Genomic DNA, 17526 nt, shown 5'->3' on the forward strand with positions numbered 1-17526 from the left:
ATTTAAATGTGAACACAATAAAAAAATTATAATGAAAAAAAAAACAATTTTAAGAAAGCGTCGTTTTAGGTGCCCGAGACAAAAACATTAGCAAGAAATATTTGCACAAACTATGCAACTAAACGACTTTAAATTAATAAAAATTAATGTAGGGTAGATTAATAAATTATGACCAACATTAACTGCTCAAAGAAATTGAAAGCTTGTGACGTACACATTAGTAACGGAAAAAACCAAAAAATAAAAGACGTTTACACAGACAACCACTAACATACACAACCCACAACCAAAGGAGGAGGAGTAATCAACTGTATTTCTACCACGTTTAAGGGCGCCAGTGTCCCGGTCTCATCCTCTGCTACGCTACTTTATCCCTCCCAGGGGTTATTAAATAAAAAAATAGGTAGGTAGCAAGATGGACAATTTATTTACCGCACACAAACACAGTATAGCTCGGTCGGCAGAAATAAACAATGGGTTAGAGCCCATACATACAGTTTTACAGTGATTAACCTCCTCACTAGCCTAGCACTTCCCTGACGTCACTGGTCGCTGCAGGAACAAGTGGCCGCGCGCCGAGATCAGGTCCAGGTACAGGTGTAGGTGTAGGGTTCGAAGGTCAACCCGCTACAGTCCACCGCGGGGAAGCAGGAGACTTAAGGTGTACGTGAAACCCTGTAATGCGCAATAAGCGAAGGCATTACACACTGGCCGTAGACGGTGAGCACCCACAGCAACGCTTAATAGGGAAGCGCTAAAAGTGTAGATGTGTTGCTGTGGATGTTCACTATCAGATACGGAGATAACAATAAGTCGGTTACTTAGCCAATTCAAAATTTGAAAATTTTAACGGTAACTAAAACGCAAGTAGGCAAAAATTACATTATTAAGAAAGTGTGGGGTAAACTACTATGCAAAAACACATAATAAGCTTGCAATAGAAATAAAGTTAAGCGATAACACAAATAAAGAGATTACCCAGCTAAAGCAAAGCGAAAGAAACCGTTATGGTTTGCTTAGCTTCTGGCTAATTTAAAATTGTATAGCACTTACCCAATCGGGGTTTAAATCACACACACTGAATATGCTGAGTATTATTATATGTCGAGATATATAGTCGAGGGAACGGTAATGACGCCCTTAAAAAGTTTAATCGCTATGGCGGTTATAATAACTTAAAGTTAGTGTTCAAAAAACCGGCGTGCGTTCGCCTCGATATCCAGATTCGCACTGGCAGCAGCCGTGACAGCGGCGACGTGGAAGCGAGGAGTCGCTGGTGCGGTCCGGGTGCCTAATATGTCGCTCGTTTAAATACGTGCGTGGTGATAAAATGTAGCTGGCCAGAAATTTTGATGCGTTTAGTTTGCTACTGTAAATAGTTTAGTTTTTGTAAATAGTTTTAGTTTTGTAAATAGTTTTGTTAATTTTATTTTACTCAACATTTTATTAAAAAGAATTAAGACATGTAACAATTAATGTTACAGTTTATTGGTGCTCTGAAATAGGTTGAAGTTTAAATTAAGATACATTCATGGTTTGTTTAGTTAGATCTTTGGTCAATTGTTTCTTGCCAGCTGCTGCATTTTCATTTGTGCTGTTTCGTTTGTTTTAATACAGAATGGGTAGTAGAAAAGTATCCTTCTCGTCAATGTACATGATGTTAATTTTTTCATCAGGTTTCAGTATCAGTGTCTACTGTCTAATTATTTTATTTATTTCGTCACTTGCATAAGTATTATTCACAAACACAACTACTTATATTTTCCTGTTAATTGACCGAGGCAGCTGTTCAACCTGTGCAAATTGTGAGTCAACTGAACATAATTAATTGGCCACTGTGGCTGCAATCTGCGACTGCGCAAAGGTCACATTTATAAGAACAATACTTACGTACCTACTTCCTGAGGCTTTGGATTAAGATAAAGACCTTATCTTGATACGACTTTCAGCTCTACTTACTCAAAATACAATTAAAAGCATTGTCTTGCTCATTGATTACAATTATACGTTCATTACTCCATCACTTACAGATTCAAGAGGCTTAAAGCGTATTAGAGCAGCAATGAATAATGGTGCTATTGATAATTCAGTGGGCGGCTTTGTTTTAACAACATTCGCTTGCTTAGAAAATAAACTAGAGCAGTGGGTAGACTTGCTTACGTCTAACACTACACTTACTGATAAAGGCGCTTGCTTTGAAGATAAAGATCAAATTGACCGTGATAGCCTTTAGAGGTAAAGCGTATTTGTTAACCACGAAATACAATGAAATTTTACTCCTACGCAAGTAATGAAAACGCTAAACTTAGAACAGGACATGATTTGTATTACCTACATGTATGATGTCATATTGTAACATAAGAGCATATGAGATGAAAATGCATGATGGGACTGACGTTATTAAAAGTAAATCTACAAACATAGAAGAACGTGTATATGTTGTTGTCATTATAGAGGACAAGGAAAATCTTCATAAGAATAAAACTCAAGTACCTATATCTAAAGTGATTATCGCTGAACATCTCAGCGAGGTTGTCGCAAATGTTAAGACAAGCAATTCTATTGTATAACCTAACAAGCATGAAGGAGCTGATGAAACAACATCGGTCGATTAAGATTTACGAACAACTACTGTAAATAATCTCTTAATAGTCCCAAAATGGCTTGAAGCAAATATTTTAATAGATTTTGCCGCACGTCTGCCATAATCGGTAAGCAAAAATATTATGATATAAATATTGTGTAAAGTTACAATTTTCTATGCCTTTAGGTAGAATTTTGTCGAGCATATTTTTAACTCCTCTCACTAAAAATATCGGAAGGAAATTGATAACAACTTGTGTGTTACCATCACAAGAGTCAATAATTGTTGAAAGGCCTGTTATTAATTAATTAACCAACGCTAAATGGAAACTTGTTAATCCTACTCATAGCAGCTTATCTGTTCTCTAAACGGCTGCTATCAAAATTTAACTAAAGGGTTTAACCCAATTCGATGTTTGACCAACGGCGTTTATCTACATATTTAACCGGGAAGCTAATAATATACTGTTATCTATCCGGTTGTTCAGCCTTGACTGCAAACGGATGCTGGTACAACGATGCTTAAATAAACTTCTAAATATATCAAATGGTTTCCAAGGACGATATGTTCACTGTTCATTGTTGCTATGAACTTTTTTTATTTTATTTATATATTTTTAAGTGAGTATTCGTCTTAAGTTTTTATTGGAAGAAGATATGAGGAGATAATAATATTATAAAATTATTTGTCCAGCCAAAACGAAGGCTTCAAATTAAAAGTTCAGACAATAGTTTTAGAAGCCAATTAGTAACATAAAATGGTAGAATTTCTCAAGGCTTCATTAACCTCCGCACACTATTGTTATTTTATATCCTCTTGTATTTAGTCAGTAAATACGTTGGTTCACGCCGATATGAAAGCAAAAAACTGAAATCTGAATTGTTCATTATTATAACTGTGGAGAAAGCATTTATATCTGAAAGTAATCCCATCTCTATTACAGCTATTAAAACTGTAGAACTTTCCCAGGCAATTGTAATTGAGACGACTGAAAATTACATGAATGGTGAGACTAAAATCCTTCCTCAAAACGATAAATTGGAACCTGTGAAATCCAAATCAAAATCCGTGACCGTAGGTACTACTGATACAGTGATAGACAATTTCAACAGGGCAACGTCCAGTCGGAATGTTCGAACGGAAGAGCGGGTGCATCGGCGGCGCCTCGACATTGACGTAATAAAAAATATTCAAAGTCACTCCAATATTAAATATACGGTGATAACAAACTCCCCGGTGCGGCGTCACGGACTGCTGCCACGAGGAATGCGGCTTTCAATATTTACAATGATCAAACATTTTTTGTGCATGCACGATAAACTGAGCCTGAAGCTATTCGAGATTTGGAAAAGAATTTCAATTGAAAAGAAATACTTTCGAAGAATGGATTGCATTCAATCAATCCCGTAATAAAACTCCCGGTACAACTACAAGTGCATTTGAAAATAATGAATCTCCTACAACGTTTCACGCTCTTTTAAACACGACCATCATTGTAACAATTATACAAACATAACACAGTTAAATAACAGCTTGTAAAACAAAGCTATAATCGATTGCAATAGCGTGTCATAACTGTTATTCTGTGTCATAGTTCGTCGTTTACGCCTAACGAATTCTGTTGATTGTGCATCACAAGTGTGCCATGAGAATGAAGCTCCGCGCCCTGATGACCTACGTACCGGTAGGCTTGGGAGCTCTGACAATTAAGTAAATGCTACTGAGAAAGTAACACCAAATATTTCGAATCATACCGACTGTGGTGTTAAGAATGCAACTGTATTAATGAATAATAAGCAAGCATTGAACGAGGAACAAATTGCGATTTTACATTCCAGAATATTTTATTGACCACACGCTATATCGCATGTTAGGATTATTCGATCAGTGTGCAAATAGTGATTTTTATGCCACTTTCGCTTGTCACTTACAGGCATGTGATTTTCATGTGCTGAAGCAGATAATTGCTAAGACTGGTTCATAACTGAACGGCATAGAAATCGTGTGCTATCGACCCATTAAGAAATTGGTGATTCACGAAATGAATCATCGATCAATCTTGATGGTGGTAGTAAAATTCGCAGAAACTACTAAGTAGATCGTTTAAAGTTCACGACTGCGGGTATGATAAAGTGAAATTTTTAAATTCAGAATGTCAATGAATTCAAAGAATCGATGCTGCCTAGAACTTAAGCCCCACCGAAAATTATTAGACTGAATCAAACAGGTTACTGTATTAATGATTACAGTGGTCAAATACCCGAAATAGGTAGACCACTGTACCTATTTCAGGTTTCTAAATCTCAGAATTGAAAACGGATAACCATTATAGGTATCATATTAAGGAGAAGTAATAAATTACAATCAAGTCATAGCAGAACCAGTCAATAAATTAATAATCTTGCCTTCTAAAATTATCAATCCAATTTATTGTTGTCAATCATAATTGATATGAAACGTCAAGAAGCCGAGTTATCAATTAAACAGCTGAACTAGGTCCAATTTACAGTGACAATACGAGCTGCTGACAGTGTCGAGAATGAAATGTCGCAAGAACCACCCACAGAGAGCGTGAGAGCCGCGCAGAGCACCATTGTGTCCCAACTGGTTCCCACATAAAAATATATGCAACATCCATCTATACTGGAGCAGAATGCAGAAATTGCGAGAATTGTTAATCTTTGCGAAACTCAGCACAATTTAGCATAATTGATAGAAAACCACTTCGGTCTTCACGGTGGACGTGTCAAGGCGAATTCCGAGAAGAGATTCAAAAAAATATTTGATGTGGGACAAGTTGCACTCAGAAGCGTGACCGGCCTGCGGCTGACAAACACGTCGCCTGTATTTAAACATTAAAATTCTTAGGTGTGCACGTTTTGGTCCTAAGTAAACACTGGCAGGCCATCTCGACGAAATTCTATATCATAACAGTCGTCGCCTTATCCCTGCTGATATAGATGCTTGTACAAGTAATTCTCTTATTACTTATAAGTGTCCAACCATACATTTTGTTCCTTCTCTTTGTTTAAATATATAGGTACCTGTTTCACCATGTGAAAATATTAATTGAGAAGACGAAATAAAAAAGATGTACACAATAATAGTTAGCTAATTCTGCCCGTTAAGTTATTATTGCGTTCTTCTTGAGCAAAAACCGTAGCAAAAACATTGCCATAGAGGTTTTTGACACTTGTTGATAATTTGCTACTGAGCCAACTGGACCACTTGAGTTTCAAAACTAATATTGTTTCATAACTGTATACTTAACTGTATTAAAATTGAAATTCCAAGAATTATTTCTTAATCATACCTATCACTTTATTTATTGAATTGTTTATTCCAAGCCGGGAATCCCAGAATAATCGCGTTAAGCATTTCGAAAGACTTCGGGAATTAACCAACACAAGTATCAAGATTTATTGTTCAATTACATTCTGAGCAGTATTCATTCCCAAGAACATTTAAATAAGTTCGAATTGCTAATCAGAAGCACCTAATCAATGCATATTCATTATCCTGAGACTTATCGAAACTGCAGCGATTAACTTTACTACTGAACTCGATAGTTCAGTACAATTTGCAATCACAATTGCAGTTACTGCCACTTGTTTATCATCAACTCTTTGATTTACCTTGATGTACTTCCCTTAAAACAATTAACAAGTTTCTGGAAAGCTTTTGTTTAAAGCTAATTATTTCAGCTTTGCGTAAGTGTTAACAAGAACAGTGTTCTTTATAGCCACATTTAATACACCCGAGAAGAAAATTACTTAGAGTTAAGGAACACTAAATTCACGCGTTAAAGTATCCACTTAAAAGGGGTAAGATAACATGAAGACCATTTGTTGTAAAAAAGCTCATGTCAATTTAAAGCTGCTCGTACTGAAGAAGATTCAAGTAAAACAATTAGGTGCCAGTGCAAAAAATACAAACTTTGCTAAAGGATTAATTTTATTAGGATTCAAAGCGGAGGCCTTACTTGGTATTTACACCCAACGCCTCTTCCATTATCATTGTAATTGATATTTACTTGGGATTCCGTAAACAATACTCGGGTGTGTTAAAGGGATGAATACAAATTCCAAAACAGGTTTTAAATAACCTAAAGCGTTAAGCGGTACAAAAAAAGTGTTAACAGCTTTGGAATCTAAAAGAGAAGAAGGGTCTGTGTTAAGGAATCTGGATCGAAATGATTCACCGAAAGGGAGTAAAGTTTGTCGCAATCTGAAGATGAATCATTTACACGTGGTATTGAGAAACCGGGATAATTTAATATCAGCATCCAAGATAAATATAAATTTTAGAGCTTTATTAAAAAAGATTACAAACTTCTTTAAAATAGAATTGAAATGTGAAAAAAAGTACATTACAAACAAAACCTTCAATGACACCGAACAAGTCAATGATATTTGTAAACTCTAGAAAAGTTTGCAAGGATTTCTGTAAATATGCATAAGTGTATGTAAATATCTTAAACCAAGGGATACAAGCGACTATTTCTGCAATTCTAATAGCCTATTCTTAAACAAACTTGAAAGGCCAACAAACAAGGCTACATAATTATTTAAAGAACATTCGAACTTCCTAAACTATGTTAAAAATAAAGTAAAGCATTGTAAAAACAGTTCCGGCCTCCGGATTGTATTTTACGCTAAGTAATAAACAAAATCACAATAGACCATAAACTTGGTGCAATCTTGGAACATGAGATAGAGACTCACCTGAGTTTAACTTCCAAAATTAGAGAACACTGATTACAGAGCCCTCTCAGGGGCGTTCACACATAAAAAAGCTCCATAGCACATTGCACTTAAAATAATAAAGAGTAACGTCACTAGCACAGCGTGTTTTAACAATAAATCGATCGACGCGCGCGGTACTTCGAGCGGCGCGACACATGCGTCGCGCGCGGAGGTTCGCCGCGAAATGCCGCGGAATGCGGTCCCGCCTCCCTCCGCGAGCTACAGCCTGATGCTGCGCCTGCGACACTGCATACACGCTTTCGGCTTAATAGATGCATCATTATCATTATTGTCTTGTTTTGATTTGATATTTGCCAATGTATTGAGTAGTTTAACTTTATAAAGTTAAATAAAATTATAAATTATATTATTATTTTAATTTATAAAGTTAATGTTATACGAATATAATATCATATTATATATTACGGAATTTAATTAAAATGGAACAAAACGAAGTTTAGACGATCAACAATGGATTTATGCAGTGCTGTATTGAATACACGAATTAAATACATATTTTTTATAGATACATAATTGTAATTGCGGAAAAAAGAACAAACTAAGTTACAATTAAGTTTTGATCCAAAAAACATAATTTAACGAAATTACAATACATCGGATTGTTCAGGTATTGTTATTACACAAACTGCGATCACGTGGTGCGATAAGAGCGAGGGTGCGGCGCGTGCGCACGCGACTTCCCCTAACAATACAATTAAATAATGAAACATAAACACAAGTCTCGTGAACTCCAATCAATATTTCCGTCAGATTGCACGGTACTCGAAGCTGTAAACTTCTTAATAGCATTTGATAAGGTACGGCTTAACCGATTGTTGCCAAAGAGGTATGCAATCGAAATGTAGGTTTTATTTTTCAAAGATATTATGATTTCTATGTTTATATGTAGAATAAAAATGTATCGTAACTTAATTTGAGACTCTGCATGATCGGGATTAACATGGGGTTCCCCAAGGGACACAGCTAGGACCTTTTTTCAACAGGATTCTTTGTCATACAATCACATACAATTTATTGGTCTCTTTGCGGTACTGAACGAAGTTTAGTAAACTCCCAATTTACTAAAAGCGCGAATGTAGTCATCGACATCGTTTAGCGAATACCAAAACGCAATAAGTAGTAAAAACCTATATCCGTGATAGGTAAATGTAGCACTACCAAATACTTCGACTGAGTCACTTTAAGTACATAATACTAATTTTCCACCATATTTATGGCGTTCACGTAACCGTTTCACCATTTTCCAGAGAGTGAGTCATACTGCGTTTAGTGAGTAAAGTTCGTGTAAAGGTATTCATAACAACTAACAACCGATGTTTTTTGTTTTCTTTCACGTTTGGACTTTGGGTCATTATGTTTTAATGAAGCTTAAGTCTTGTTGACGATGATGTCTGAAGGGGTAAAGGTAAGTAGACTTACCATTACAAATGCATGTTGACTTAAATATTTTTTTCAATTGCAGATGTCTTACCACCAGTATTATCATATAGGTATCTTATTTTTATCTGTATCCAATGTTACTTAGTTACATTTGTACATTTAACCATCATGTTTTATTTATTTTGAATAAAAAAATATCGTTTACGATGCCTAAATTAACAAAGGCTATGAAAGTTACTAAGAGCAAATTGATCCGAGATACTGAGCAAATTGAACCGAGATATTCACACAGTTGTAATTCCTGCAATTATTAAAAACTTAAATTCACAAGAAACGAATCCAGCTGTTTAAATAATTTCATCATTTAGCCCACCCAGTTGTCTCGAACAATGGGCTCCTTAAACAATACCATGGCATGCTGAAACTGCGCCACTGAAGCGTGCGCGGGCGCCGGACATGCGTCGCCGGATACACCGCCATCTTGCGATTGAAACTTGAACTTGTAATTTGAACGTTTAAAGGAATTAGATGTTGCTAGTTTTGGTTCGGTTCTCTTCAAATGAGCATCATCCTCCGAGCCTTTTCCCAATCATGTTGGGGTCGGCTTCCAGTCTAACCGGATTCAGCTGAGTATCAGTGCTTTACAAGAAGCGACTGCCTATCTGACCTCCTCAACCCAGTTACCCGGGCAACCTGATATCTCTTGGTTAGACTGGTGTCAGACTTACTGGCTTCTGACTACCCGTAACGTCTGCCAAGGATGTTCAATGACAGCCGGGACCTACAGTTTAACGTGCCATCCGAAACACAGTCCATGGTGTCTAAGATATACTCAGAAAGTACATACAAACTTAGAAAAGTTGCATTGGTACTTGCCTGACCTGGGATCGAACCCGCGCCCTCATACTTGAGAGCTTGGTTCTTTACCCACTAGGCCACCACGACTTTTTGTTCAAACTTTTTGTGACTTTTTGTTGTGTGGTTCTCTTCAAATGAGCATGAACTGTAAATCTTGGTACCTATTTATATACCTATCTGTGTCAATCAAACCAATTTATCTTTTTTTTATTCTTATATCTTTAGTTTCTTAATCTATTTCGATCTCCCGAATAAAGTAGCCTTCCTTGATAAATGGGCTCTCTAACACTGAAGGTATTCTTGATATTGCACCAGAAGTTACCGAGATAACGAGGGAAGTAACGCGTTCAACAAAACAAACGATACCTTAGTTTGTAAAGTAAATATAAATTCTAGAAGCAAAGTATTACTATCTAGCACCAAAATAACGGATCATTTGAAAAAATAGCAAAATAAAAGACTAGGAATATAAAACATCTAATGACCTGCAATATAAATGTAATCTTAGTTGTTAAAGTCAGTTATAGTAAAAAATCCTTTGTGTATAATCGCGGAAAATAGTACAAAACTACTTACACTATTAATAGAGGAACAAAAACGGTAACGAAACCTAATTTTCCTTGTTGAAATAAGTATCAATAGAAATTTTCAATGATAAAGAAAGGCAACTATGTACTCTTAGTTTTGGTAGATGGTTTATTCACGAAAGCGGTTAGCCATATTTGTTTGTGAAAAAATGCATCACATTATGATGATGTTTATGAGCATGACTCGACGACTAGGACAAAACAAAGTACTCTCGAGCTTACGCATAACAACAATGAGCATGTATGCACAAACTTAGCACACATGTATGGCTCAACCGCTCTCGTGAAATCAAACATCTATACCAGTGCAACATTCGTACAAACGTGCGTTCCAGTATATCGAGCTTCTAAAGTCACCGGGACCCTATGAGTAAAATAACACAGGAGGACATTAATCAACAAGAGAACGACCTTCCATTTATTATTCTCTACAAAAGAACATGTTATACACCTCAATATACTTATGGTTATTACAAAAACCCTACAAAATTCCACCATCATCCCTATACAACGGCGCGTGCGCAATGACGGTACCTATTGATGGTAAAACACGAAAACTTGCTTATATCCAACCATCGCATCATAGTCACATGAAATAAAACGTGTCCGCATACTGAACACAACTAAAATAGACACAAATTACACACTAACACACAACTCATCATTTTCCTAGTTGGAGTTTTCCGGTGTTGATAATTATGTAGATATCTAGTTGTTGTCTGATGCAGGCACTATAAGTGGTGTTCTATTATTTCTGTCAGTTAAGTGAGTTCTCGAATACATGAGCTGAGCAAGAGAGCTGTTCAAAATATCTTTCAAAAACTTTCCACAAACAGATTTTTTTTTTCATGAAGAAAAGAATAATAATCAGTGGTACAAACATAAACTCACAAAATAGGTATAATATATAATCGTTTATCGATTTAACACAAATCGATTAAGGAACCACCTTATTTTCAGAAAGCCATTAAAAATGCATTCAGTTTATTTATCTATCTATTTCGCCCCGAAGACTTTGCAGAGCATTGTCAAATCATAAATAAATTCAACGCAAGACGAGGTCGCCGCGAAAAAATAGCGACCACAAAAAATCTATTACGTTGTTATTCTCTTTGAATTAGGAATGAGAAAAAACGTTAATTACGGTAAAGCTGTGTTTTGTAAAAATAACTAAATTAGCGGTACCCCGTGTTACTAAAGGTTGATTAAAATTTTATTGGAATCATCTTATTAAATTGCTTTAGGAGGAGGTACTTATATCATATTAAACGATTCTCTGTTATCATGCAGAAAAGTTTTATGTTACTCAGGTGGCAATAGGAAAGAGGGAAGGTTGACTTTTGTCCTGCAGTGGAACACCACGAGATGAAATAAACAAAATAAAATATTGCTACATACAAAGTCGCTCATAAAATATCTAGACACAGTCAGGAAAAATCCAAACAAATGATGATTCATTAACTATTTACTTCTATGATGGCGCTTTCCAAGTCTGTTTAAAATTAAATATTATCGCGAAAAAATCAGTGTTATTTCAATGTTTTGTTTTGAGTACGGTTTTAACATTAACCTTGCTAGTATTTTTGCTCGTTATATCATTCGTCACACCTCGCATATGAGTAAATGAGCGAAACAAACTCTTGTAGTGTGACGGCTGACGTGTTTCCTCTGTACGTTTACATTTACATACACCTATATAATAATAATTACTATGTATTTGCCAAGACACTATGACTGTTCGTCTTAGGTCCAAATAAACTTAATAAGATGACGTCATTGTAAGTCAAACTACCAAACGTTGGAACTACTCCCTGCACCTTGATAAAAGTAGCCCACAGCCTTTCTATATAAATGGTCTATCTTATCTAAAGAGTCTGAAGAGATTAGCTCTTTCAAACAAACAAATATATATTGATAACCCAGACTTTAACATCTTACTTTCAGTAATGTAATGCATAGACACGGCACTGTCGAAACCGCAAAAATATTTTCACGTCTTAAGACGCAAGCATGAAGCACCTATAAGTTCGATAAATACCGTTGAAGGAATTTTACTCCACATTCCAAGAACCGAAGTACCATTTTGATTGCGCCAGCGTCGATCGCAACTCCAGTTTCTATTAATTATCAATTCAAATAGTTTCGTATCCTTTACATTTCACCATATTTTGTAGCAATCAATGCTTTATTATGGACAAAAAGTGAGATTACTAAACAATGAACAACAAATAGATGTTTCCTGGATGTCTGCTTCCTTGCTGTATTGGTTTATATTGCGGTTCCGTACAAAATAATCCAGTCTTAATCATAGACTCATTTATCAAGTGGGTCTTTCCTAGAGAATCGAGTCATAAATAAATGTAGGCCATCAAGAATATCCTCAACCAACAAACCATCATCTGTTGTTAGGCAGAGAATGAATATTTTTTCACTGTTCTTCTCGCTTATTGATTTCATTGTTGTTCTGTGGGCCGATTCCGGTGGCACTGCAATGCATGGTCGACCCGTGACGGGAGCGGAACCCGGAACATACCGTCAGTTTATAAAAAGATTTTGGTTTGCTTAAGTTGTATTCATAGACCACATCATTATAGTTTTTAGAATATGAGCAGGAATTTACAAAAAAAAACCGACTTCATGAGTCATTAAAAAGAATGTTTGACATTGTAGTAAACAATACAATTAAATCCACAAGATAATCTCGTACTATTTAATAACAGAGTAATTAGCAACAATTACATAACATTACGATATCAAGGAACCCTAATCGCGGTATTATTTCTTAGCATCCTTGGCGGTCACGGTGGTGATCGCGTTAATACCATTACGTGTCCATTACCAACACATACAAGACTATTATTAAAAAAAAACTATAAATTTCAAAGTACTTACGACGCAATAAGAACTTGCTTTGTCATTGTCACTATGTTTTTTTGGAAAATTAAAATTAATTTTGCAAAAAAGGTGTTTGACGTCAATCGGAAAATAAAAATGTTGTTTTTCTGATTTGTATTCGCATCGTTATGTATTATTTAAAATACTTTGTTCAGGTGTTTACATCGCAATGTGGAGGGGTCCATGTAACGGCAAATTAAAGCAGATAATTTACATGAATTTTATTATTACTACTGTCTTACCTTGATCTTCTAAATAAACAAGATACATCAGACTAACCGTTGCCTAAACAATAAGATACATATTTCAGGTAGAAAACCTTCGAACAAGAAAGCTAAACATGCACCTTTAATAAATAACCTTTGTAGAAGACCAGGCTTATTTACAAGATTACCTATTAAAAAAAACATAAGAGGAGTATATAAGAGGGCACATAAAATGAGAATATAAGAGAGTATATAAGGGGAATACATAAGATGAGTACATAAGAGAGTACATAAGACAGTATATAAGAGAGTATATAAGACAGTACACAAGAGAGTACATAAGGAAGGTACATAAGGTGGGTAAATACGGGGAATGCATAAGGAAGTTCATAAGAGAATATAATTAAGTATATAAGGAAGTAGGTACATAAGAGGAGTACATAAGAGGGTACATAAAATGAGAATATAAGAGAGTACATAAGGGGAATACATAAGATGAGTACATAAGAGAGTACATAAGACAGTACATAAGAGAGTACATAAGACAGTACATAAGACAGTACATAAGAGAGTATAAAAGAGAGTACATAAGAGAGTACATAAGGTGGTAGATAAGGGGAGTACATATGGAACTTCATAAGAGGAGTATATAAGGAGAGTACATAAAGGGAGTACGAAATTGGTCGTACATAAAAGGATATAAAAAACATGTTTTTCTCGTCATAGTAAAGGTAATGTTTCTTGCACTGATGATCAATTCAACAACATAATCGTACGAAGCGATCATGACAAATGACGGCTCATTGTATCGGTCTGATTGAGCAGCTATTTCGGTAACAGTATTCTATGCCCTGATATCGGTGATTTACTTACGCTTGGCTATTACTAGTTTACGAGTAAACGTAATTGGTAATAAGCAACAGTGGTTGATTTTATTTTCATCATTATTTTGACTATAAATAATGTTGAAGTATCCGTTTCTTACCTGCAGTAATTTAAATTCGACTTGGTGTTTTATCGAGAATACTTTGGCTGTATGAAGTCATGGTGGCCTAGTGGGTAAAGAGCCAACCTCTCGATTATGAGGGAGCGGGTTCGATTCCAAGTCAGGCGAGTACCAATGCAACCTTTCTAAGTTTGCACGTACTTACTTTCTAAGTATATCTTGGACACCAATGACTACGTTTCGGATGGCACGTTAAACTGTAGGTCCCGACTGTCATTGAACATCCATAGCAGTCGATACAAGTACAGTCTAACCAAGGGGTATCGGGTTGCCCGAGTAACTAGGTTGAGGAGGTCAGATAGGCAGTCGCTCCTTGTAAAACACTGGTACTCAGCTGAATCCGGTTAGACTTTAACCCCAACATAGTTGGGAAAGGGCTCGGGAGAAGATGACTTTGGTTGTATCATCATCATCATCATCTCAGCCATAGGACGTCCACTGCTGAACATAGGCCTCCCCCTTAGATCTCCACAGATACCTGTTGGAAGCGACCTGCATCCAATTGGTTGTATATATTCTATGGAATGTTTCTATATCAGAGAGATGGTGTTGTATTTGCCATTTTAAAGAAAATAAAGGACTCTGCCCACCAAAAATAATGTTAAAAGAAAGCAACACCAGTGCTTCTGAATAACAAAGTGCTACCTATAAAATAAAGTATCAACTAAAGATATAATCTACACATGAAACAGTGCTATCTACTGTTGGCAACAGAAAATAACTCCTTCCTGTTAGGAAACTGATATGCGTATGTGTAATTATATTGTTTTTACGTTGAATATTAATTGGTTAATTATCAATACGGTAGCAATGGCTTGCAAGAAACTTTCTCACCGCTGCACTGTAACTGCAACATTCTTGTGATGGATTCATGTAATGTCCGGAAATCAGGCCACGTTTTTATTTGATTTTATTTTTTAATTACCTACCTATATATTCAAATCAAATCACTTTATTTGTTAACACAGGTATAGGTTATAGGTCTTGTTTTTTTTATGTTAGATCGCATAGTTCTAATCGAATCCAGGATTTTGTTTTGAGAAACAAAATATAGTATGCGAAAGTATTATCCTTGGGTATCACAATCCAAAAAGGTAATTAAATAACAGCTTTAAAACTTGAATAATTTGAACACGAATGTTTAACCGCAAAGTCTATGTTATTTCTCAGGCTCTAAATTATTAGGTATCTGTGTACCTCATTTAAATCGGTTTAGCATCTTGAAAGCTGGTCACACACTGGTAAAGATAGGCATTTACAATATTATTATTCTCATAATATGTCCTACTTATAAACATACCGATTCCCACCGATAGTTCACAGTGTTCACAATTTATTACAAATTACTTCCTCGGTCGGTGTTTAGCGTCGTTTAATTCACAAATCACGCATTACGAGCATTTCCCTTTCCGAAATATAAGGCCGATGACACGGGATGTCTAATGTTGGGAATTTATTAATAAATAATATACTGGGAATTAGTTATTGGGAATTAGGCTTTGAGCTTACTTTTATAACAGGTGGATCAAAGGTGATCAGTCGGCACTAATATTATCAATTTGTAAGGAACCTTTTCTATAGTATTGCCGCCGTTTCACTAATTCTGGGGAAACTACTTCCCGTACCAATTCAAATAAAATACATATAGCATTCACATTCAAAATTATCATGGTTTTGTACCAGTAACAAAATTTCAGTAGATTCAGGAGACAAACTCTATTAATTTTAATATAGCAAACAAAAATATTTTCAACTTGTTCCACAGGTTCCTTACAAGACTCCTCCTTACAATAATGTTCTATATTGATTCCAACAAATATACTAAGTACTGCAGTCATTGATGTACTCTATTCTCAGAAACTTAACCGACCGTGTGAATGAAGAGTATTAGCGCCACGAAGTCGTAAGAATGAATGTGTTCTACGATACATCGATTCGAAGAAAGGCGATCAATTGCATTCATGATCGATTATATTTATGAGTTATCATTCTTGTCGTATAGAGGAAAGTTTATACATTGTCGATAGAAAATACCATGATTTTCTGAGAATGTTTGTAAGCGATTCGTTTTGGTTAAAAACCTTTTATTTTTCTCATTTTCTCCTTTCTATAGTTCGCTCGTTCTACAATATTACCACTCTGTAAATTATTCTCATCAACGCTTCTTTTGGGATCTTCCCCTTTTATAAACTACAGTAACTAGTGAGATGAGCAATCTTATCTACTTACAATCTTCAACTTAATCTAACAATCTCTATATGAACGATTGCAACTCTTTTCTCTCATAACATTTCAACCTCACATTATCAAAACAATGCTACTGATCTATTTGTTGCGATAGTATCGAGTGATCGAGTAGCAGTTACGTCATCGCTCGTGCTTCCTCGCGGCGACGCGTAATCGATTCGTATCGATATGGACCGATTCGCGGTGAGATTGAGTGTTATTGAGTCGGAGTTAGTCATGCGAGCCTTTTGTGAGTACATGCCTCTCTCCTGTAGGATCGTAAGGAGGAGAATATACTCCATAATCATACCGTTTTATTTTCCTACTGCAAGGCACAGGTTTTTCTCATACAGAGAAGGCATGAGCGTTGATTCACCACGCTTGCTTAATGCGGGTTGGTGATTCTAGACGTTATAATCCAGGATTTATCATGATGTTTTTCTTGCCAGGGTATATTAAATGTACAAATAATCTCATAGCGAAATAGATAGCAGTTAATATGTAGCACGCTATTGGTTACTATTTGCCGAGTAGACCAGAAAAACATGTGGTGTAATCTAGCCTTTAGTCAATACCTACAGTTATTATGTAGCCACTGCGGCTTCTAACACACTGTTGCAATAGTTTCCAGAGCCAGGAAGCTAGAACAACGATGACTAAAGACGAGGAAGATTATTATGATCTAGAAATAGCCACTACTTTATTATTGTGATTATGAGTCAGCAGCACAAGAGGGAAATGGACTATTGTGGTAACTTGCTTCGTACGTACGTATGAAATTATGAGGTAGATAATTGATTTAAAGCGGGAATAGTAATTTGAGGGACTCATCTTCAGGACGTTACTGGTAAGGCTGCAGGACTGTTCAAAATATCTACTGAGGCTCTGGTACACAAAGGTCTCTAGAAGAAATTGATAAAAATAAAAATGTAAAAGTCTGACGCTCCCTCCGCTGCGAGATGGGAAATTCCATTACCTAAGAAAAAAAAATTACGACCTAAATGGCCTCAAAATGTTA

At 35.8% G+C, this 17526-nt stretch overlaps 1 protein-coding gene across 1 annotated transcript in view; it reads right to left on the minus strand.

Annotated features, from left to right (window-relative positions):
- LOC124646103 overlaps positions 1-7533 on the minus strand; it is a 73673-nt gene extending 66140 nt beyond the window's left edge. Inside the window, exon 1 of the mRNA XM_047186157.1 lies at positions 7309-7533. The gene's annotated coding sequence lies outside the window, so the exon portion shown is untranslated. The remainder of the gene's footprint in view (positions 1-7308) is intronic.
- Positions 7534-17526: the final 9993 nt, after the last annotated feature.

The sequence above is a fragment of the Helicoverpa zea genome, chromosome 3, assembly GCF_022581195.2.
Source record: "Helicoverpa zea isolate HzStark_Cry1AcR chromosome 3, ilHelZeax1.1, whole genome shotgun sequence".
NCBI classification, from domain to species: domain Eukaryota; kingdom Metazoa; phylum Arthropoda; class Insecta; order Lepidoptera; family Noctuidae; genus Helicoverpa; species Helicoverpa zea.